The following is a 24,281-nucleotide window of genomic DNA, read 5'->3' on the forward strand; positions in this document are numbered from 1 at the left end:
TATATCCATAAAGAGCTCTGTCTTCTGATGAAGTTTTATTGCAAATAGAAATGTCAAAACATGGCAAAGATAGAGCTGTAATTTTTCATCTATAATTTTAAATATACATTTGACTTGTATATGTAGAGATCTACCCTCACATTTGCTTTTAGTATTCACACAAGAATTTTCATATATATTTTTTGAATAGCTAGGTTACCATTTTGGAGTAGGGATGCATTTATTGTGGCAATGATTCTTATCTTCTGTGGTTTTCAAGTGGGAACTTCAATATGCTTAACATGGCTGGTTATATAATATTTCAAATGTTCTCAAAAGGAGAATAGTCAAAATAAGAGACCTAGGAGAATAGTAAATATTTTTTCACAATCAGTTTTTTATGTGAACAAAATACCCAACTTTTACATCAGTGCTTTACAATATGGTAGCCATGGCCTCCTGTATGAGCACTGGAAATGTAACTAGTCCAAACTGAGATGTGCTACAAGTATAAAATACTGGATAGCAATACCGTCATATGAAAAATAAAATATCTCATTAATAATATTTACATTGAACATAGGTTGAAATGGTAACAGTTTGGCAATATTACGTTGAAGAAAGTATATTATTAATTTTACCTGTTTCTTTTAATGTTTGAATGTATAGAAAACATTAATTTACATGCACAGCTCACATTTCTGTTGGACAACATTGATCTAGATAAACAATGGCCTAAGTAGTATTGAGAGAAGTTATAACCTGGGCACCTGTCTCTGTAGAGAAGAAATTAGATTAACTCTACAATACGTATTAGCCCCTGAGTTACTTAGAATTGAGTTATTCTGTCTTGTTAGGAGTAGGTTTTTATTCAACGTCTCTGCCTGTTGTAACCAGCCAACTAACTAATCAACAAGCAAACAAAAACTTTGAAAGGGAAAAATCACTTTTTGAGGCTATTTCACACACCTAGTATGGAAAAGAAAAACAACACAGATGTAGAACTAGAAGCATGAGGGATAGAATTCCTGAATGTCTTTTGGACTTAAGAGTGAAATACTTCATACCTAGAAGATGCTCAACCAATCATTACTGAATAATTGTGGTGTGAAAATCAGTTACATTTTCTAGCAGCATATTTATTAGTAGCAAAATATGCACTAATTTTCATGAGCTAATCAGCCAGTTAATATTGCCCTTATGTTACTAAGCCTGTCTTCATCTCACTGGTTTAATCAGCAATGGAATCAGCCGCACCATTGTCTCTCAAATTTTTCAGAACTTTAGAGTTTATAAACCAGCATATATTTAACAATGCTTTCTACATATTAGCTTATTTGAATCTCACAGAAGTTGTAGGAGGTGGATATTGTCTCCTTTGTTGAGGAAAAGAAATCCAGGTTCAGCAAGGTTAACTGACCTTGCTTAAGATCAGCATGTTGCTACGTGACAGACAGTGGTCACTTTCTCTCTGAACTTGGCATATCAAAAGAGATTTAAAGAATTAACCTTGCAGAGCAAGAGTTAAGGGGTGAATATTTTATCTTGTTGCCAGTCTTAATAATCAGTGATTTGATATTAAGGCTGCTAGTCATCTCTAATGAAGGGGAGTTAGTTTGAAGTTGGTTGATTGATTGGTGATTGACAGAAATATTAGTTTTCAGAATGAATTCATTAGAAGACTAAAACGTGGGGATTATTCATTCAATAAATAATTGAACATTTGTTATGTAAATGATACCAAGCTAAATGGATACTTAAAAAGAGCATGGATTACATTGAGATAAAAGACTGAGTAACCTTTTCACGCTCAATAAGCCCTCTATAACCTTACAGTCTAGCTGAACAGATAATTATGTGGATGGTGGAGATAGCAGTAGAGGACTGTAATACAGGAGATGCCCAGGGATGGACAGATATTTTCTCAAATATACTACATAGGAAGCAAGATAGCCTTGGCCCACAGCGTTAAGGGAAGCCCACATCTCATGCAGACCTTGTTCCAATCTGAAGTAAGACTTGAAGCATTCAAGAAAAGAAGAAAGATCATTACCAGTGGAAAGATTAAAAACAAAATATAGCAGCAGGATTGCACCTGAATACAGTTAGGTGATCATGTTAGAAACTGGAAAGTCATGTTTGGGCAGAAGTTTGAAGATCTTTGTCTGACAAGCTAAGGGGCTGAGAATCATTCTTGTCTGAGAGACATGGTGGTCATTAATAACTGTTGAGTACAACTCTGTTCCATTAAGGACAATAGACTCAACGGCTTTGAGCATCAGTCCACATCAGGGAGCTAAGTGGTCTGCTGCAGTATTTTTTCCAGTAAGTGATTCATGAGGGAAGGTCTTGGCTCTGCTAAGTAGATGATATGTGCCCCTGGTAGAATACATCATAATCTCTAGAGGAGCATGGGTAGTTTGACTTTTCCCCATATGCACCCATGGGAAACCCTGATGAATTAATCCAGAGAGAAGAGACTTTTTGTTAAGAATTGAATTTTATTTTAGAAAACTCCATCTGACAGCGATGCAGAGATTGAATTACAGCAAGTAGAAACTGGAGGGCTACAAACCAGTTTGCGATTTTTCCCAACAGCCTAAGTGGTAAGGGCTAGAACTAGCCTCCTGTCCTGTAATGTAAGAGACATGATGCAAGATACACAGACAATCCAAAGTGAAGTCCATATGGGAAAACAGGAAGCAGGATGAAAGAGAACTGTGAAGTTCAGGTACTACAAGAAGTATGAGCTCTGCTCTATAAAAGAGAAAGTTGTTTTAGGGGCTTATCCAGTTCAATTGAGACCTAATAGTTCCTGAATGGCAAAGCAGATCATTAAACCAAGGCCTTTCACCTCTTATGTTATTTGTTTTACTACACTGCATTTGACTTCAGTTTCAGACTTAGTAAATCTGAGGTGAAAGCAGCATGAGACTGGGAACACAATGTTAGTAGAAATAGTCTAATGCACTTACTACAAATAAACACTATGCTTTGTGTGGACTAGAGCAGGGATGTGTGTACTACTGGGATCTAGGCATCTATTTACAAATTATAAACATAAAAATTAGATTTAGATATCAGGACTCCATCATAGATTTCCTGGTATGGAACTTAGATATGTGTATCAAAACAAAACAAGAACCCCCACCCAATGGATTCTGCTATGGGTTCTGGTTAAGAATATAATAGCTAAGAAAGTAAACCACTGTTCTATGAAATGTGTGTTCATGATTACGATTAATTAAAAATGATTTTGAAGGCCCTCCTGCCTTTTACCTATTAGGACACAAAATCTAGATTTGAAAATCACTGTCATATTTCAGAAATATATTTATACTTGCCCTTTATTTTTATGTTATTACTTTCTTCAATTTTCATCACATATTTGTTTACCAATTGGTTTTGATGGACTTCACTTTCTTTCATTCTTACAGATGAGATTGCTCCCTCTAAAAATCAATAGGAGCCCGCTGACTTTATTTATTCTAATATGAAGGCACATAAAATGAATATGGCCAAAAAATGTTAAAAAGTAAGCCTGTTTTTCAAAAGACTAGATTGTCAATTGAAGCAGAAAATTATATTCAGTGCATTGGATTTATGCATTGTTTTAGTCTTCTCCAACCAATTTAGAAATGCACTTTCTTATAAAATTGAGATTATTACAAATCCTGTGCTAAGCAGCTGAAATAATGTGTCTATGCCAAGGTCATATCTTAAAAGTTTGGAAGAACATACTGCAGTTGAATATATGTTCATGAATGTACTTTATAAAAATTTTGTGATTTATTTGAGTAACTTAATTTTTATTTTTTACCTAATGCTGTCTTAATTTTTACTTTACCTTTGACAATGTTTCATACATATTCATTGCTTGAAAGAAATTAAGCAGACATTATTCTAAAGTCAATATTGAGTCTGCTAATGAAAATGGCTAAGTTAATTAACTAAATGGCAACCCTCACTGAACTTATTCAAAGCTATTTCCTCTCGTGATGTGTTTTCCTGAAGAAATGATGCATAAAAATTAAACTTTTATTCTTGATTGTTCTATATCAGCCTCTAAATTGTTACTTTGCATGTTACAACCTGTTGTATTATGAGTAATTCTGAGATCACCTCAATTTAATGGCAGCAGATCAAAGATAAATCCCTCAAGGATCATTTAAACCATCATTCTTTATTTTTTTAATTTTTTTTTATTTAGAGAATACTTTATTAGTTTCTGTAATCAAACCCATGTAGATAAGACCTTACATATTTAATACAGTGTGTTACCCCTGTACAAATGGAAAAAATTATGTTTAATGTTTCTAGACCAATATGGCTGTTAATTTCTGTACAATGCCACCCAACAAGGTACAACTGGGATACTTTTTCCAAAGTTGACAGCACAGCTAAAGTTTCCAGAAATTCAAATTATATATATATATAGATAAATATATATAGATTTATTTATTTATATAAAAAGACCAATAGCAGTATGTTATGCATCAATAGGAGCAACAGCTTTTCCAAGTTCTGCAGTCATCTGAACAAAATTATAGAGACATCCAGAACACTCCCTTAAAAAAATAAATTAATTAAAAAAAAAGCCTAAGAAAACAGCAAAGTTCTGTTACTGTTATGGTACCTGGCACCATTTTTTTTTTTAATTACGTTTATCAATCATCATCTGGAAAGAAAACATTCTAGAATAACGTCACTAAAAACAGATCTGATAAAGCATGGTCACTACTACATATCATAAAGCAGGTACAAGATATTTTACATTCACAGAGGTATGATACAGTACTGTCCTACATCTATAATACTAGTTAATATAATTTAAAAGGCATTATTTGAGACTTGATTCTACTTTTCCAGCAGAGGGCCCAAAGGATGGTTATAACACAGCTCTGGTACAGAAATGCACCTTCTTAGATAGGATTTCCTTTCTTTATTGGCATAGTTCTAGGTACTCACTGCTCTTCATGAACATCAGCTAAAAACCGTTTAAAAAAATAAACAAAACCAACCATTGGATTCATACAAAGATGACTGAGGAGAGGCAAGCAGGACTCAACCTAAGTAGTATTTGACCAACTCCATCATGTCTGAATGGTTAAGAGCTTCATAGAAGAAAGGAGATGCCAAGTAGCACTTCAAAGCTTTGGGCCACAACCAAAACACAGCATCATTTCAAACAGAAGCAGTAGCCAAACACTGCCCACTTGGATATGATCAAGGATGTTGACGTCAGTATTTCTTCATCTGCTCACTCATCCAGGAAGAAGGGGAGATCAGTTACTGTACTTTGTGTTCAACTCAATCACCATGTTACAAAAATATCAAGCTGCCACAATAAAAAATAAGGCTCCTCTATCCAGCATCAGTTATCTTCTGTTCTTCACCACCAAACCCATAAATGCTATAACCATATCCCAAGAACTTGAGGGAGCACAGAAACCACATCTGACGTCTTAGCTGGGATCATCACATTGTTCAGGCTGAGCTATTCCTCTGTGGTGTTATTTCCCTCATATTTCTGGTGTTTCATCTAACCATAAGGATTTTATTTCTACATTATATGCACTCAAGGAATGTGTGCACGTATTCATGTACAAATTCTGACTGAAGATGCGTGGCCGTCAACAGAGTGCATGTTATACAGTAGGTGCAAGCTGGCAAAGCCTCATTTTACTGGTGCAGCAGCTGTGTGTCAGTGTAAATTGCTCCTATGTCCCTTGTACACCTCCAAGCTCTGGACAGGATAATGTCAGAGACCACTTTACCCCTTTGGCTGACAGCATTGTCTAACTGCATTCTCCCTCTTCCCCCTCTCCTTAAAAAAATATCTTTTAAATGGTGTTCTATCGGAGTTTATTACTGATATATAGTTGGTAAGACTGTATTGTATAATTAAAATTTTATAAAAGTATACCATGTATCTTCTCACAAAAAAAATAAATATTTGAGATAACGGTTAACAAAATGGGGGAATCTTTTCACAAAACATATGTATATCAAGCCATCATGCTATACACTTTATCTTATCATTTTCTTTATCAATTATGGCTCAATAAAGCTGAAAAAGTTTTAGAGCAAAAATGAAACTAAACTAATATGTTTAATGTACAAAAGTACTTTTTTTTTGAAAAGTAGTTTTAAATAATAGATTCTCCAGGCAAGAATACTAGAATGGTAGCCATTCCCTTCTCCAGGGGATCTTCCTGAATGAGGAATCGAACCCAGGTCTCCTGCATTGCAGGTGGATTATTTACCATCTGAGCTATCAGGGAAACCCAAGTAGTAGATAGATAAACTAATATTTTGTCAAGTTGTTTTTATGTTTGTATCCTTTTTATATATGCATCCATGAGAGATAATAGAGTTTTCAAAATTAAAGGGAAAAACACATGTTTTAGCAGAACCTATACCAAATAGATGTTTTTAGAAGTCTGAATAGGATTTTTTTTTTCTGTATTCAACAAGGATGGAAATATAAGTAAAAGTGGATCTAGGTTTTGTGACACATGAATATACTCTACTTGGGCAGTACTCTTTAAGTCAAAGAATGAAAACAAATTAGGTATGAACATAAGTAGTTATTTGCACAAAGAAAAGAAATCATGACACATTTTAAAAGAAGCTGACAAATTACACATACATCACAAAATTGAGAAAAACAGCCAGATGCTTTTAGTAGTTAACTGCTCTATAATACTCTAATATATGATACTCCATCATACTTCTTTCCTTATTCCCCTGGCTGTAGTCTTCTTTTAGCACCTCCTCCTGTGAGAGACTCAAAAGATAATATCGTCTTTCCTCCAGCATGGTTAATTAAAATTCGACCTTTATTGTTGAGGGTTGGGAAAGGTTTCTTTCACATTCAGAACTCATTATTGGTGATGTCGTATATATTATTAGAATTATTGCCAACTTTAGGAACACCTTATCAAGTTCCTTTCACACAAGAACTATAAAATGAGGGATCCTTTCAAGCTCCTTGTACAAGAACTACTAAAGACTTGTGGTCTAGCTGCACTGAACTCTGCTTCTAGGAAACACTCAGACTTCATTAAGGAGAACAAGTAGCTTGCAAATAAATCAAGGACTGTTTATCCTTGCTTTTTTTCAATGGAGTAGAGAAGGATAATGTCTTAGTTTAAATCAACTCAAGAGCAGAACTTAAGAAATTGAAAGCAGGAATGTTGGTCCTCAGAAGCAAGAATGAAAGAATAGGGTTAGTGAAACAGAAAAGGGAGAAATACCTGAAAAAATGCTCCCAGTTTTGGAGAATCCTCTGAGGTGAAGGAGGCAGAGATATGTTGACAATGTGCAAAGGAAATATCCATCACACCCCAGCTATGTTAGAGGTCATGCCAACACCAAGTCTGTGTTACAGGTGAGATATCTGGAAAGCAAAATGGTTCTGTTTGTGCTCTACTCAGGCATGACTGCTTAATGGCTTCTGCTCCCCCTTTCACTCCTTTTCTGAAGTCTACTTTGTTGTAACTCTAGTTAAAAGTATTTGTCCCTATGGAGTAACTTCAGTACTCCATATGATGGTGCACAAAACGCTTCAAACCCACCTCATGTGCCACAATTTTATTCCACATTCCCTTGAAAACTAGGGTTGCAAGAATTCACCAGTGGACAAAACCTGAAGAGAGATTTCTCCACAGAAGACATACAGATGGCCAACAGGCACATGAAAAATGCCCAACATCGCTCATCACTAGAGAAATGCAAATCAAAACCACAATGAGTTATCGCCTCACACCTGTCAGAATGACTATCATCAAAAACTCTACAAATCATAAATTATGGAGAGGATTTGGAGAGAAGGAAACTCTTACACACTGTTGGTGAGAATGTGGAAACAGTATGGTTTCTCAAAAAACCTAAAAATAGACCTACTATATGATCCTGCAATTCCACTCCTGGATGTATATTTGTAAAAATTAAAACATGAATTTGACAAGGCAAGTGCTCCCATGTTCATAATTGCATTATTTACGATAACCAAGACATGGAAGCAACCTAAGTGCTCATAAACAAATCATTGGATTAAGAGGATGTGAAGGCCCCCTGAGAGACACACACACACACACACAGGAATATTAGCCATTAAAAAGAATGAAATTCTGCTATTTGCACCAACTTAGATGGACCTAAAGAATATTGTACTTAGTGAAATAAGGTAGACAGAGAAGAAAAATACTGTATGATATCACTTATATGTGAAATATTTTAAAAACGCACAAATGAATGTATATGCAAAACAGAAACAGGCTTATAGATGTAGAAAACAAATTTCTGTTATTTCTGTTTACCAAAGAAGAGAGGGGCAAAGGGGGCATGGATTAACACATACAAACAACTATGTATAAAATATATAAGCAACAAGAATATACTGTATAGCCCAGGAAATTATAGGCATTATTTTGTAGTAATTTGTAATGGAGTATAATCTAAAAAAATACTGAACCACTATGCTATATACTTGAAACTGATACAATATTGTAAATTAACTACACTTCAACAAAAAAGGAAATGGCAACCCATTCTAGTATTCTTGCCTGGGAAAGTAAGTCCATGGATAGAGGAGCCTGGAGGACTATAGTCCATGGGGTCACAAAGAGTTGGACACAGCTGAGCGACTGAACAACAACTACAATAGGAAGCCCAGATTTTTTTAGTACCAAAACCTGCTCCCAAAGATCACTAAAACGTATTCTTTATTTATTCAGTGAGCATTCTTTTTTATCTGACAACCTAAGTTATAAGTATTGTGTTGCCAAAAAGTCCATTCAAATTTTTCTGTACAATCTTATGGAATCTCTTTCCCCTTCTGCCCATATTGTGAAGCTTGGACCAGCATCCTGCCTTTCAGGGACTGCCTCAAATGACTTTCCTAGTTTACGCATTGACACACAACTCAGTTAAAGGCTCCTCTGTGAAATTATCCTCTTCCACACCCCACCCCCGACCATCCGTCTCTCCATTCTCGTTCCAGGTGACATAGGTGCTCTGGACACTATGCCCTCAGAGTGCTTTGTGTCCATCTACATTGAAGTACTCATCACTTGGTCATTTAATTATGTGGTCAAAGGCCTGTCTTTTCTTCCTGTGTAAGTGCTCATCAAAGGAAGTAATGAATTCCCTAGCTCAGTGGTAAATAAAAGGCATATAAAAGGCTGTACATTTTTTTTTCTTTTAAACATAAATCGAACTGTTGTTTTTAATTATTGAAAACAATCTCAAAAAATTTCGGTTCATGATTCACCTGTGAAGTTCACTCAATCTAGAATTCTGAGTAATCATATAAAAGTGATGATAAAGAGCATGACTTCAAGTTTATAGTGCTAATTCCAGCCTCAGTTTGTACAGATACATTAGAGAGAAATATGCAGATGACACCACCTCACATGCCTAGATGACACCACTCTTATAGCAGAAAGTGAAGAGGAACTAAAGAGCCTCTTGATAAAAGTGAAAGATGACTGAAAAAGCTGGCTTAAAACTCAACATTCAAAAAACTAAAATCATGGCATCTGGTCCCATCACTTCATGGCAAATAGATGGAGAAACAATGCAAGCAGTGACAGACTTTATTTGGGGTGAGGGGCACCAAAATCACTGGCTTCCCTGGTGGCTCAGAGGTTAAAGCATCTGCCTGGAATGCGGGAGACCCAGGTTCGATCCCTGGGTCGGGAAGATCCCCTGGAGAAGGAAATGGCAACTCACTCCAGTACTCTTGCCTGGAGAATCCCATGGACGGAGGAGCCTGGTAGGCTACAGTCCATGGGGTCGCGAAGAGTTGGACATGATTGAGCGACTTCACTTTCACTTTTCACCAAAATCACTGCAGATGGTAAGTGCAGCCATGAAATTAAAAGATGCTTGCTCCTTGAAAGAAAAACTATGACCAACCTAGACAGCATATTAAAAAGCAGAGACGTTACTTTGCCAACAAAGGTCTGATTACTCAAAGCTATGGTTTTTCTAGTAGTCGTGTATGGATGTGAGAGTTGGGCTATAAAGGAAGCTGAGTGCCAAAGAATGGATGCTTTTGAACTCAATCTAGAATTGAGTGGTGTTGGAGAAGACTCTTGAGAGTCCCTTGGACTGCAAGGAGATCAAACTAGTCCATCCTAAAGGAAATCAATCCCAAATATTCATTGAAAAGACTGATGGTGAAGCTGAAACTCCAATACTTTGGCCACCTGATGCAAAGAACTGACTCATTGGAAGAGACCCTGATGCTGGGAGAGATTGAGGGCAGGAGGAGAAGGGGATGACAGAGGATGAGATGGTTGAATGGCATTACTGACTCCATGGACATGAGTTTGAGAAAGCTCTGGGAGTTGGTGATGGACAGGGAAGCCTGGTGTGGTACAGTACTTGGGGTCACAAAGAGTAGGACATGACTAAGCGACTGAACTGAACTGATTAAAGTGCCAGGATCTGTTGTTTTAAGAGTCTCATCACAATGAAAAAATAAAAACATTCATCCAATAGGAGTGTATTGAGAGGTCAGGGAGATCCTCTGGTGTAGGAAATGACAACCCACTCCAGTATTCTTGCCTGGAGAATCCCATGGACAGAGGAGCCTGATGGGCTACAGTTCGTGGGGTCACAAAAAGACAGACACAACTGAGCAACTGAGCACACACACACAAGAGGCAACTGTATATGGGTCTCAAGTTTGTATTTCATGTGTAGCCTTTGGGGAATGAATCAGCAATACAGAAGTTAAGAGCAAGTTCCATGTTTGCCTTTCAAAGGAAGATTTCTTTTAAGTTCACAAATAGTGTCCACATGCTCCAAAACTTTGGGTTCCTTCTGTATCTCTGAGTTTCCCTAAGTCGATCCTGAAAATGGTAGCTTCCAAGGCCTGAGAATGCCTGTTTCAGCTCTCTGCTGGAAACATTGAGTGCCTCAAATGTGGTCAAATCATCAGAAATGTAGCTTCAACCTTAGCCAGAGCTAGGAATTGCACCTCCCGCACCAGCAAAGCCCTTGGGCTGGACAAAATCGTTGGCCATTTGGTGTTGGTCATTGCAGTAGATCCATTACACAGGTTATCTGGCAGGAATCCCAGCTTTGGAGGAAAGATGTTTAAATCCTGTAAATAAATGACTGAAGCACCATAGCAGTTGATTGTGTTGAACCTGTATCAAAATTGCTTTGTTAGGCTCTATTATATTGCTCATTATCTTACTGTGAGGAAAATTAAACTTACATCTGTTTTGGGTGACAAGGTATCCTGTTGTCCTGGGATTTTCCACACTTTAGGTCTATGTCACAGGCTTCTAATAAACCCTCAGAGAACATCTTTTATGTTCATGCATATCCAGGTGTCAGACCGACACAGTCTTTGTCTCCTTTAAACTCAGTGACACACTCAGGGTTGTGTACATTTCTCTGTTCTCTGCCAGTGATGAAATTTATTCATAGAACATTCAAGCTAGAGAAGGCACCTCAGAGCAGAGCAATAATCATCAAGGTTCAGAGTAACTTATAGGATATAATAACAGTATTTTTAAAATTTCTTTGGCTTTTTTGTTGGGAGATCATTTCCATTTTTTTAAAGTTCTTTATTCCATTTTTGCTTTTCTTCTGAATCACATAAGCAAATTTAAAAGGCATTTAAAATTAAATAATAATATGATAATTCAATCTTGCTAAGCATTTACTGTCGCCATGCTCAGATTCCAAATTTCAGCTGACTGCCACCACAGGCTTCAGCTAGCTGGTCCCCACTGGATGGCCAAGCCAAATCAGACATTTTTGTACATACTGGCCACAAACTTCCTCAGCAACAAGCCAGGGAGATGATGGATTTTTAATGAGTTCCAATGGAGTTTGATGTCTTCATATATTTTCAAAGTTAGATGAAGAATTTACTGAGGAGACATGAGTTGAATGAATGCTGCATTTTTAAGTGCTTTTTTTTTTTTAATACGCTGAATCAGAAGCACCTCCCTCACTAATCCACCCCTTGAAGCAGCTCCAGGAGACAGGCAGAGAAAAGTACTAGAGGTTAGAAGTATTGGAGGTTGAGCCACAACTCCTTGGTTATCTAGAGCAGGAGTCAACAAACTCTGTAAAGCTGCCGAGTTAATATTTTAAGCTTTGGAGGCCATAAGATCTCAGCAGCAACTATTTGATGCTGCCTATAGAGTGCAAAAGCAGCCATAGGCAATATGAAAACAAATGGGTTTGACAAGTATCAATGAAAAATTAATCAATAGTCAACCTAAGAAAGAAATGAATTTTTTTATTCCAGTTAACCTGAGAATTATAACTTGGGATAGAGTGTTTTAGAGAGTTCTGAGAATGGTTCCAAAGAGGTAAGGGGTGAGGGGAGCCAGTATATATGTGATTTGATGAAGGGGTACATGTATTCAAGCATATATCTTGGTAGAAACGTATTACTATTCGCAAGGAACAGATATCTTAGTTAATGCTTTGAGTATTTTTCTAAGTATGGGAAAATGCAAGAAATTGAGTTCATAAAAATTTTTCTCCTGAAAGTTAGCTAACTCTTAGGGGGCCATTTCTGCTGGTTTTCCCAAAATGCTTCATCCTGAATTTTGCCCTGAATTCTTTTCAGGGTGTACTGTAGGTCAGCGACTGCAGTGGCTAATGACTTGATTCTTATAGAAATAGATGGTTGGCAGCATTATTTACAATCCCTTCTCTTTTGGTCTTGATTTCGACCAAGGTTCGGGAGGCTTATTCTGATCAGTTTATCCCAGGGTGCTAGGAATATTTATTCCAAGGTCAGGTAAGGATTTCATTGATAGGCCCCTCAATGTGCTTTTATTGGACTAGGCCTTGTCATTAGTATACAAAAGCCTTTGCACTACCTATTTTACTAGTCTGTTATGTCCCAGGAAATGGTTTCCTCTTGTTGCTTCTTCTCATAGCTAGAGTTACACTATTGCAATGATTGATCTTCTAGAAATACATATTGAATCGATTGTGTCAAATTGCTAAGTCATTATTATTTTTATCTGAGGCCCAGTCACACATTTGGTAATTCAAGAAATAATAATCCTGTAAAATAGAATACAACTAATATAGCTAAGACTATTAATAAGGTCCTAACTAAATATTTAAGCTAAGGGCTTCAATTAGGTATAACCCAGTATCTCCCCAAGTCATCAGAAATAGTCTGTTTTGAGGCAATTGCTATCTTTAAGTGAAATGATATATTGTCTTTGTACAAAAAGTTCACCAAGTGAAAGTGTTAGTCACTCAGTCATGTCTGACTCTCTGCGACCCCATGGACTATAGCCCTCCAGGCTCCCCTGTCCTTGAAATACCAGGCAAGAATACTGGAGTGGGTAGCCATTCCCTTCTTCATGGTATCTTCCTGACCCAGGGATCAAACTCAGGTCTCTTGCATTGCAGGCAGATTCTTTACTGTCTGAGCCACTAGGTAAGCTCATATACACCAGGGAAATCTGTATACACAAGGCAAGTGGTGGGTCATTGTGATCCCTTACAAGATTGAGAAAGGATTCTTATCTTCTAAGGAGTTATGGCTGACACCAGAAAAAGGAAAATTGATCTTTATGGTTGAGCAGGTATTTCTGTGGTTGAGGAGATCAGTTAATGCATAATTTAGATACATAGTGTACACTAGAGGGGAGAGAGGAGGCCCAAATGGGCAGAGAAAAAATGTATTTTAAAATTTTTGTTGTCTTAAAATATGAATTTTATCATCACCAGGTCCTAATAATATTGTATTCATGGGCACAAATTTGAATTTTATTTAATTTCATTTAGTTTCATATATCATGTATCTTTTGACTTTTTGTCATTTATTTAAAATGTAAAACATCCTTAGCTCTCAGACTGTGTAGAAATAGGTGGTAGCTGGATTTGAACCATGAGCCATAGTTTGCTGCCCTTGACCCTGGACCCTGGTTAAAATGTCACTAAATCACTAAGTCATGTCTGACTCTGCGACCGCATGGACTGCAGCACACAAGGCTTCCCTGTCCTTCTCTAGCTCCCAGAGTTTGCTCAAACTCATGTCCATTGAATCAGTGATGACATCCAACCATCTCATTCTCTGTTGCTTGTTTCTCCTTCTGCGCTCAGTCTTTCCCGGCATCTGGGTCTTTTCCAATGAGTCGGCTCTTCACGTCAGGTAGCCAAAGTATTGGTTGAAATGACTGAATGATATGGTTGAAATGGGCTTCTAGCAAAAATGCTGACAGAAAACATCATTGTTTTGGCCCTGACTTCTGCCCATGTTTTGTGTTTGTTTTTCTGTCCCCTCAAAGAAATCAAATCTTCTTGTCTTCTTCACATTCCCTTCTGCATTTTTTTCTCTTCCAGCTACATGTGTGTGTGTCTGCTTAGTCGCTCAGTCATGTCCAACTCTTTGAAACCTCATGGACTGTAGCCTGCCAGGCTGTTCTGTCCATTGGGATTCTCCAGGCATGAATACTGGAGTGGGTTGCCATGCCCTCCTCCAGGGAATTTCCCAACCCAGGGATCGAACCCAGGTCTCCGGCATTGCAGGCAAATTCTTTACCATCTGAGCCACTAGGGAAGCCCTCCAGCTACATGAAAGAACTCATCCACCTTCAAGTTTTATTCTCTTTCCTCGTATTGTCTGCATATCTAGCAAAGCTTCAATTTACCATATGCCAGTGACACATTCTCCCATTTTTGTATTCAATACCAACAAACACCCCCCCCCAAGTATCACCATTTCCAGGAGTGACTATTCTATATCACATCATTATTTTATTTATCAGTAAGTTTAAAACTCCCAGGGACAATGATTTTCTTCTTTGTCAGGCATGTTTCATTTCGTGGGCAATGCAATATGCATTTGCTTCATGGTATAAATAACAATAATGCATCAATTTGCAACAATATAGACTACTATACCGAGAAAATATAAATGTGAGTTCTGTGGATTATATCATTTGTTACAAAAATAGTTTGTAATCTTGATATTTTTAAACATAATAAAATGATTTCATTCAGAAGATGGCAAAGAGATAGGATTCCTTTTCAGTGTGCTGAATTTCTTTCTCTGAAGAAATGAGTTTTGGAAAACAACAAATGTTCTAGCCAGAAAATGTTGAAATGAAAAACAGCTTTCCATTGTCATGTCAGCAGAACTATCAAATATGTTTATGTATTGACTACATGCATACACTACATTCATACACTACATTAATTCACTCCTGGATTAATCCTGTTCTAAAATATTTGGTTCTGCTTTAAAAAGAAATCATGAGGATTAATAAGTCTTTTAGGCACTTCAATCCTGAAGCAAGAATTGCAACATGGCTTGTAGCATTGTCCAGAATAACTTTATGTAGTGATGGCTGTTTTCCATCTGTACTAGCCAATATTTTGTGGGTTTAGAGCATTGTAAGCGTGGCAAGTACAACTGAAAACCTGATTTTTAAATTGTATTTAATTTTAACCACGACCCAGAGGGATGGAATGGGGAGGGAGGAGGGAGGAGGGTTCAGGATGGGGAACACATGTATACCTGTGGTGGATTCATTTTGATATTTGGCAAAACTAATAAAATTATGTAAAGTTTAAAAATAAAATAAAATTAAAAAAAAATAAAAAATAAAGTCATATTTAAATAGTTAAGATCTTTTTTAAAGAAAACCTCTAAGATTGCGGATATGTGATTATGCAGTATATTCCCCACCCCCCTTTTTTTCCTCTAAAGTCCATATTCTGGAATATAATGATTTACATAAAATTAGCAAAAGAGGTTTTGATGTTTTTAAAAAATTCTATTATTAAAATAGCCAATTTTAACTGATACCTCAAGGATTATCTTAATAAATATGAAGCAGCTATAATTTGTTGTGATTCTACTTGCTTGGACAAAATTACACAAATCATGGCACAGTTTCCCATGAATTTTGGTCAAGTAAACTAATGAACAAAACAAACACAAAACAGAAGAAAGACAATGTTAGCTAAGAACCTGAAGGACCTTTTTCTGTATCAATCAGGCTGATGACTTTAAGTAAATAAGAACAGGTCCTTTAAGTAAATAAGAACAAAGACTACTGATGAAAGATTGTGAAAATCAAAGAGCTCTTTCCTTGTTTTAGAATCAGTATGAGCTGGGAGAGAGGGGGAAAGAAAAACATGGGGTTAATTTGTAGCAACACATTCTATGGTGTGTATATATCATATAAAATTATGTTTTAACTTCTTTTTGAGTTTTATTGTCCTTAGGGTTTAAACACTATGTGATCACAATCACATTATGTAGTAAAGAGTGTGTGAGTAGGTGGATAGTTAGGTGGGTGTAAATCCCTATAAAATCCATTTAGAAGATAAATGATAGCTATTGAAGTTTGGGCAAATCAATTTCACCAATTCACTTTACTTGTCTAATGCCTCTGGGTGCCATTATAGAGCTTGTTCCCTATCTTTACAGGAGGTTCGAATCAAGGTGAACAGTCAAAAAATATTTTCCATGAGCTATGTGTATTATTAAGGATTATTTTTCCATGGAGTTAGTTGTTTTTACTGCAAACTAAGAAATTAATGAACAAGAATACTGCCCGTGAACACCAAGGTTTATTTAAAAGCTAATGTGGGTTTAGTGTGGTAATAAAGGGCAGAGTTCTCCAAGGACTGCAAACATATTTATTGTAAATCAAATTTTACTGACTTTGAAATCTCCCTAGAAGTATTCACTTACTTTATCATGTATTATGCATTTAAGATCTTCAGCAACAATAACAAAATTCAAGTGTGGCCATCATGTGGTTATGCAATGAAACTAATATACACTGTGATTTGATACAGGAAACTTCAAATGTTACTTCCTCTTAAAATTAGAAGCAGTATAGGAAATATAGATCTTTAAACCTTGTAATAGCCACATACTTTAAAAAGAAAATCCACTTACTTTTAAAGTAAAATCTCAAGAGTTATGCCATGGAGTTTGGGGGGCGGGGGTGACTGTCCTATAAATGGATTGTAATTTGTCACTTTAAAATTGCATATGCATTTATAATTTTTAAATGTCTGGTGGCATATAACCATAATGCATTTTTCAGTTTTATATTCATTATTCTTTTAGCTTTCCAGAGTGAAAGAAAAGAAATGACTTCCTAGCGAGGGATATTTTACCCGGAGATCACTTATAAAAAATGATTGAGTTTTGTGCCTAAGAATATCTTTCCTAAGTTCAGGTTCTCTAGTAGCTCTAATCTATTGAGATAGAAAATATACATGGTAAAATGAGGTCTCCAAATATTCCACACCAAATGTGTTTTATCCGAAGAAAGATAATGTTCTATATGAATTATTGAATTGATATTACTAAATTTTGGAAGTTTAAAAAAAAATTGGTTGACAAGAGAGTATTTGTTTAAGCTGCATTTGGAATGCACTGTTATTTAGCTGTTCTCAAGGTGAGTTAGTGTTGGCAGTGAAGGTTTATACTTAGCCATACAATAGGTGACTTCAATCAATTAAAAAGACAATAGATTTATGGATAGTATATAGGGCAGTGGCCTGAACAAAAGCAGTTACTAGGTATATAGCCACTGAATTAATTGAATGTTCATGCCGGTACTGTAATTAATATAAATCTAGCCTTTAGCTCCAGAATCCATGACATCAACATAGCTAACAAGAAAATACATCAAGAATTGAGTCTTCTACATGTATTCCTTAATCCTCTCGACTTGTCTTTCATACTCCTGTGTTCCCCAAGTCACATTTCACCAGAGCAGCTGCCAGGCAAGACCTGTTCTTGCTGTTCTAGTGAGCTTGGGCATTCACATGTCAACTCAAACAGGAAGCAGAGTTAGAAATATGACATATGTGAGGACATAAAGTACTTTGAAGAGAGCTCTGCTTCTATTCGTCAGCTTCACCTTCTCTCTTCTGTGTTCTAGTAGCAAATGACTAACTGGTTTGTATGATTGGTCATCTAACAAATGTTATACCATGTAAGGAAGGTGGATTTTGTTGTTGTTGTCCAGTCTTTAAGTCATGTCCAACTCTTTGCTGCCCCATGGACTGCAGCACAGCAGGCTTTCCTATCCTTTACAGGCTCCTGGAGATTGCTCAGATCCATGTCCATTGAAGAAAGGTGGTAAGGGTATACAAATATATAAATTCAGTCAAGGCTATGTGTGTGCATGATAGGTGGTTGTATGTGTGGTTATTCAAACTTTGGGGAGAGATAAGGCAGGAAGATACAAGTTGAAAGAGAATAGTAAAGAAAAAAAAAAGCATTAACTGACAGAGTCGGATGAAGTAGCATAGATAATAAATGCTGTAGAATCTTTTAGAAAAAATAATTATTTCCATCCAAAGGAATTAGACAATCTTCTCTGAGGAGGTCACACTTTCATTACCCAAAACATGAAGGATGGAGAAGAGTTTTATATGTGTCAATTAAGAGAAAAGATACTTTATTGAGAGAAAAGAAGGCATTTTAATGACAGAGTGGATGGTGACAGAGGAACAGAAGGAAGAAAAGTCAAGGGGCAGAACAAGAACAATGAAGTCACCATTTTCATCAAAATGGAGTTTTGTAATTAGAAAGATGTGAAGAATAGTAGAGAAGGTCAAATTGTTGAAAGCTGTTTCTTCAAAAGGCGGACTAAAAAATTTGGAGAAAATTGCAAATCAGTCATATGATTTAAGCAAGAAAGTAAAATGAGTGGAATTTTGGAAATTGAATTTGGTAGCTGGATTTGGAAGAGGTCAATAGGACTTTATCATCCCACATATTTTCAAAGTTATGAAGAAATTATACTAAGATCCAATCAGTAACTAAAGGAATTTATTTCAGGGAATGCTATGAAATAAAGTGGACTTCCTTTTGTACTCATATCAGTGTGTTTTGTCAAAGTCATATAAAGGGAGATAAAATATAATAGTACACTGGTTAAGAACATATGCTTCTAAACTTCATATTGGGTTCAGATCCTGGTTTAGTTACTACTTTTTGGCTGTGTGACCTTAAGCAAGTCACTCAGCCTCTCTGAGTCAGTTTTTCATGTGTAAATGGGGACAATAATATACTAGTACCTACATCATAGAACTATTATTACTAAATGTTGTTGATTTATCAATAACACCTGAAATAATGCTGGACACATTATAAGTACCACACCAATTTTCTGTTTCTATAGAAGAAGGACACATGTGTATCTATGTAAAATAGTCATTTTGTTATTAAAAAGCAATACATATTCATTGCAGAAAAATGCATAATGCAACTCAGAAAAAATAATCTGTTACCAGAAACTGTAGCTGTTAAACTTTTGGTACAGTGTACATTTCCCCATGTCACTAATATTCATCAATGTCACTTTTTAAATTACTGCAGAGTATTTCACTGGATGGATGTTTCATAATTTTTAACCCATACCTATTGGTGAGCATGTAAGCTATTTCAAACGCTTTACATCTCTATGAGGCTGTGTTCCTATAGTTTATGTACACATCGTTGTCACCTTAAGATAAATTATTAGAAATAGAATTTCTGGTCTAAGTGTAAGAATATGTTTATATTTAGATATGTACTGCAAAAGCTCTGCCCCATTCATTCCCAGCCCCAACCCTCAGGGATATTCCGATACACTGGCTTACCAGCAATGTATGAGGAGACCCAGTTCCCTGAACTATTGTTATTATATGATACCACCATTTAGTATTTTAAGATAAAATTTTTTAAAACTATGCCAAATCAATAGGTGCAGTTGATTTGAACCTCACTGTTTGAATTTCACTTCTGTAGTTCCTAGTGAAGTCAAACAGTTTAATAGACTTATAGTCAGTTATAGTTCTTCTTTCATGAATTGTCTCTTTCTGATGCTTGTTCAGTTTTTTTTCAAGTTGATCTTTTTCCTATTGATGTATTGCAATGGTTTTTTCTTAACAGTGTCTGTAAAATTATATAAGATGAATTGATTTGGGTTTTGATTTTTCTTTTGCTTATTTGATTTATTATGTTAGAAAGTTTTACATTGTTACAAACTGAAGCTGGTCTCTTTATGGTGTTAAATACAAATGATAACTTTTACATCAAAAGTAAAAGAACATTTAAAAATGAATGACAAAAATACCAAAATACAGAGGTTACTTATTGCAGTTATATGAAGATCATTTAATCATGACTTCATATTAATCATAATCCAACAATTTATTCAATGAGCAATCTAGTTTTTCTTGTAGTCTCATATAATAGAGTCATGAATTACCAAATATCAAATAGTAGCTCTTTTGTTTTCAAAATATGTTTATATCTGAAATATGTTGAAATACATTTCATTTATATTATTTCATAATAAAATTGACATCTAAGTGTATATCTCATTAGTGATAATGAGAATTAAGGGTATAGATTGTTCTCACAAAAGTGAAAATGTTTTAAAAGTATGAATTTTAAGACTCTATTTATGAAATAATATGTTAGATTGGAAAGATAGTAGAACATATGTTTTAGAAGGGAAAAGAAAAGTAGAATTTGGAGTCAGAAAAACCTATATGCTTATGGCTGAGTTTTTCCACTTACTAGTAAATTTAGGAGTATTATTTATAGTTTTGAGTTTTAATTTCCTCATGGGTTAATTAGAAGGAATGAATACTTTTCAGGCTTTAAACATATTTTCATTGAATCTTTTAAATTGAAGGACAAGAAATGAACACATAGAGAATAAGTACACAGATAATAACAAGAGAAGTTGATGGCTTTTTTTGAGTTTTTATACCCGTGCTACTAGTACCCAGATCAAGGATTTGGACATTACCCTAGGAGTCTCCTTTCTGTTTCTTCCCAGTTATTAACCCTTTCCCAGCTACCACCTTCACCCAAGGATAAGCACTCTGCTAACTTAGGACACCTCTATTAGTTTTGCCTGTCTTTGAAATTAATATAAATGGAATCATACAGTATATGCTCTTATGTTTGAATTCTGTTCATCATTATTTTTGTGAGATTCTTCTATACTATTTAATGTACCATACTCTGTTTTCTTATTCTCTTTATAGTATCCTATTATGTGAATATATCACAGTTTATCTATTCTACTGTTGGTAGACATTTGGGTTGTATCTAGTATGACACTATTATAAATAATGCTGTTATGTATGAGGATCATGTCCTTTACTGCATATATATATACACACATTTCTTTATTATATACTTGAAATATAATGAATGGATGATAAGATATGTGTGTGTTTGGCTTTGGAAATAGCAGCGAACAGTTGTCCAACATGGTTGTACTAGTTTACTCTCACGAGCAGTGTATGAGTTCCAGTTGTTCTACATCCTCATCAAGAGGATGCAGTTTCATTCCTTTTCCTTCTAGCCATTCTGGTGGATGTGAACTGGTACCTCATTGTGTTTTAATTTGTGAGCATCTGATAATTAGAGCTATTTTTGTATCCATGAATGTCAAGTTCCTGTGCAAATCTTTTGCCCATTCAGATCAGATCAGTCGCTCAGTCATGTCCGACTCTTTGCGACCCCATGAATCGCAGCACCCCAGGCCTCCCTGTCCATCACCAACTCCCGGAGTTCACCCAGACTCACGTCCATTGAGTCAGTGATGTCATCCAGCCATCTCATCCTCCGTCATCCCCTTCTCCTCCTGCCCCCAATCCCTCCCAGCATCAGAGTCTTTTCCAATGAGTCAACTCTTCGCATGAGGTGGCCAAAGTACTGGAGTTTCAGCTTTAGCATCATTCCTTCCAAAGAACAGTCAGGGCTGATCTCCTTCAGAATGGACTGGTTGGATCTCCTTGCAGTCCAAGGGACTCTCAAGAGTCTTCTCCAACACCACAGTTCAAAAGCATCAATTCTTCAATGCTCAGCCTTCTTCACAGTCCAACTCTCACATCCATACATGACCACAGGAAAACCCATAGCCTTGACTAGACGAACCTTTGTTGGCAAAGTAATGTCTCTGCTTTTCAATATGCTATCTAGGTTGGTCATAACTGTCCTTCCAAGGAGTAAGCGTCTTTAAATTTCATGGCTGCAGTCACCATCTGTAGTGATTTTGGAGCCCAGAAAAATGAAGTCTGACACTGTTTTCACTGTTTCCCCATCTATTTCCCATGAAGTGATGGGACCGGATGCCATGATCTTCGTTTTCTGAATGTTGAGCTTTAAGCCAACTTTTTCACTCTCCGCTTTCACTTTCATCAAGAGGCTTTTTAGTTCCTCTTCACTTTCTGCCATAAGGGTGATGTCATCTGCATATCTGAGGTTATTGATATTTCTCCTGGCAATCTTGATTCCAGCTTGTGTTTCTTCCAGTCCAGCATTTCTCATGATGTACTCTGCATATAAGTTAAATAAACAGGGTGACAATATACAGCCTTGACGAACTCCTTTTCCTATTTAGAAGCAGTCTGTTGTTCCATGTCCAGTTCTAACTGTTGCTTCCTGACCTGCATACAAATTTCTCAAGAGGCAGATCAGGTGGTCTGGTATTCCCATCTCTTTCAGAATTTTCCACAGTTTATTGTGAGCCACACAGTCAAAGGCTTTGGCATAGTCAATAAAGCAGAAATAGATGCTTTTCTGGAACTCTCTTGCTTTTTACAAATAATAGTTACCTGTCTTTTTCTCATAGATGTCAGAGTTTTTTAATACAAGTTCTTTGTCAGATAGGTGCATCGTGAATATCTTCTTCCAACTTAAACCTTGTTTTTTTTCCTTCCTAATAATATGTCTTGATGAATGAAGTTCAGTTTATCAATCTTTTCCTTTATGCATGTGCACATGTTAAGTCACTTCAGTCATGTCTGACTTTTCGACCCCATGAACTGTAGCCCTCTAGGCTCCTATGTCCATGGAATTCTCCAGGCAAGAATACTGGAGTGGGTTGCCATGTCCTCCTCCAGGGGTCTTCCCAACCCAGGGTTGAATTGGCAGCTCCTTCAGCTCCTGCATTGCAGTCTGATTCTTTATTGCTGAGCCACCAGGGGTACTGCTTTTTATGTCTTATTTGAAAAATAATCGCTTCACCTAAAATCATCAAGATATTTTCCCGTGTTTTCTTTTGCACTGAGGTCTGCAGCAATCAAGAATTAATATTTTGTATATGGTGTAGAGTAAGAGTCAAGATTCTATCCAATTAATCTGGAACCATTTATTGAAAAGATGGTCCACAATCCACTGAACTAAAGTGGGCACCATTGTCATAAATTAAATAAATGTATGTAGTCTATTTTTTCTCTTAGCCATATCACACATAATTAACCAAAATAAATATTGATATCTGCTTATAAACATTCTTAAACTTTATTTCAAAATTGTCTTAGACATTTTTGACCCTTTGAAATTCCATATATATCTTAGAATTTTGATGTCAATTTTTATTAAAAACTAGCTGCTGTAATTTTGATTAGGATTGCATTGAATTTATACATTATTTGAAGAGAACTAACATATTTACAGTATTGGAAACTTCAACAAAGTATATTCCTCTCTTTGCTCAAATTTTCCTTAATATCTGAATGATGTTTATAGTTTTTAGGGTGGAAGTCTTGCTTTTTGGTATGAATTATAAAATTACTCCCCAAAAAGTAAGAATTAATGCTCTTAAATTCATCATAAGAGCACTTACTTTCCAGAATTTTGACAAATGCATTTTTTAAAAGCAATATAATAGGCAAATAGTGGTATATTATTGCTATTTTAATTTGCATTTCAGTGACTACTTAGTGGTTGGACTTTTCTCTTGTTTATTGACTGTTTGCATTTTTTGTCAAATTCCTATTTATATTCTTTATTAAGTTTTCCAGTAGATTATCCATCTCTCTTCACCCTTTGAAGGATCTTTTTATATGCAATAATATTACCCTTTGGCTGATAGATAATACAAATATTCCCAGTTGTTATTATTTTTAATTCTACTATTTGGCCTTAATTTCTACATGAACAATGCAAATAATATATTTAATAGTTTATTCACATTCCTGTCACTTCTAAAGGGCTTCTCCACACCAGCAGTTTATTCTATCATTATTAATGTTTTTTACACTTAATTTACACTTTCTCTAGAATATTTGTGATCATAGATACAAAGTCAACATTTAGTATCTGTTTATTTATAAAATAGGCACCTCTATCTATCTTAATATTAACACTTCTACACATTTGATATTAATATTCAAAAACTGAAAAGGAAGCCTAATCTTATGTGAAATTAGGTCAAGTTTTGGTTAGATAATAAATTAAGACATAAAGGAACTGAATGTCTTTAATTGTATTCTTTCACCACAGAGTGTGTGTTGTATGAAGAACATGG

At 35.9% G+C, this 24,281-nt stretch overlaps 1 protein-coding gene and 1 non-coding gene across 6 annotated transcripts in view; both read left to right on the forward strand.

Moving 5' to 3' along the window:
* Nucleotides 1-24,281, forward strand: part of DMD (dystrophin) — a 2,389,494-nt gene that overhangs the window by 1,568,340 nt on the left and 796,873 nt on the right. The gene's annotated exons all lie outside the window — the stretch shown is intronic.
* TRNAS-GGA (transfer RNA serine (anticodon GGA)) lies at nucleotides 9,616-9,687 on the forward strand. Its single transcript has one exon. It is a non-coding gene; the product is annotated as a tRNA-Ser (tRNA).

Source organism: Bubalus kerabau, chromosome X (assembly GCF_029407905.1).
Source record: "Bubalus kerabau isolate K-KA32 ecotype Philippines breed swamp buffalo chromosome X, PCC_UOA_SB_1v2, whole genome shotgun sequence".
NCBI classification, from domain to species: Eukaryota; Metazoa; Chordata; class Mammalia; order Artiodactyla; family Bovidae; genus Bubalus; species Bubalus kerabau.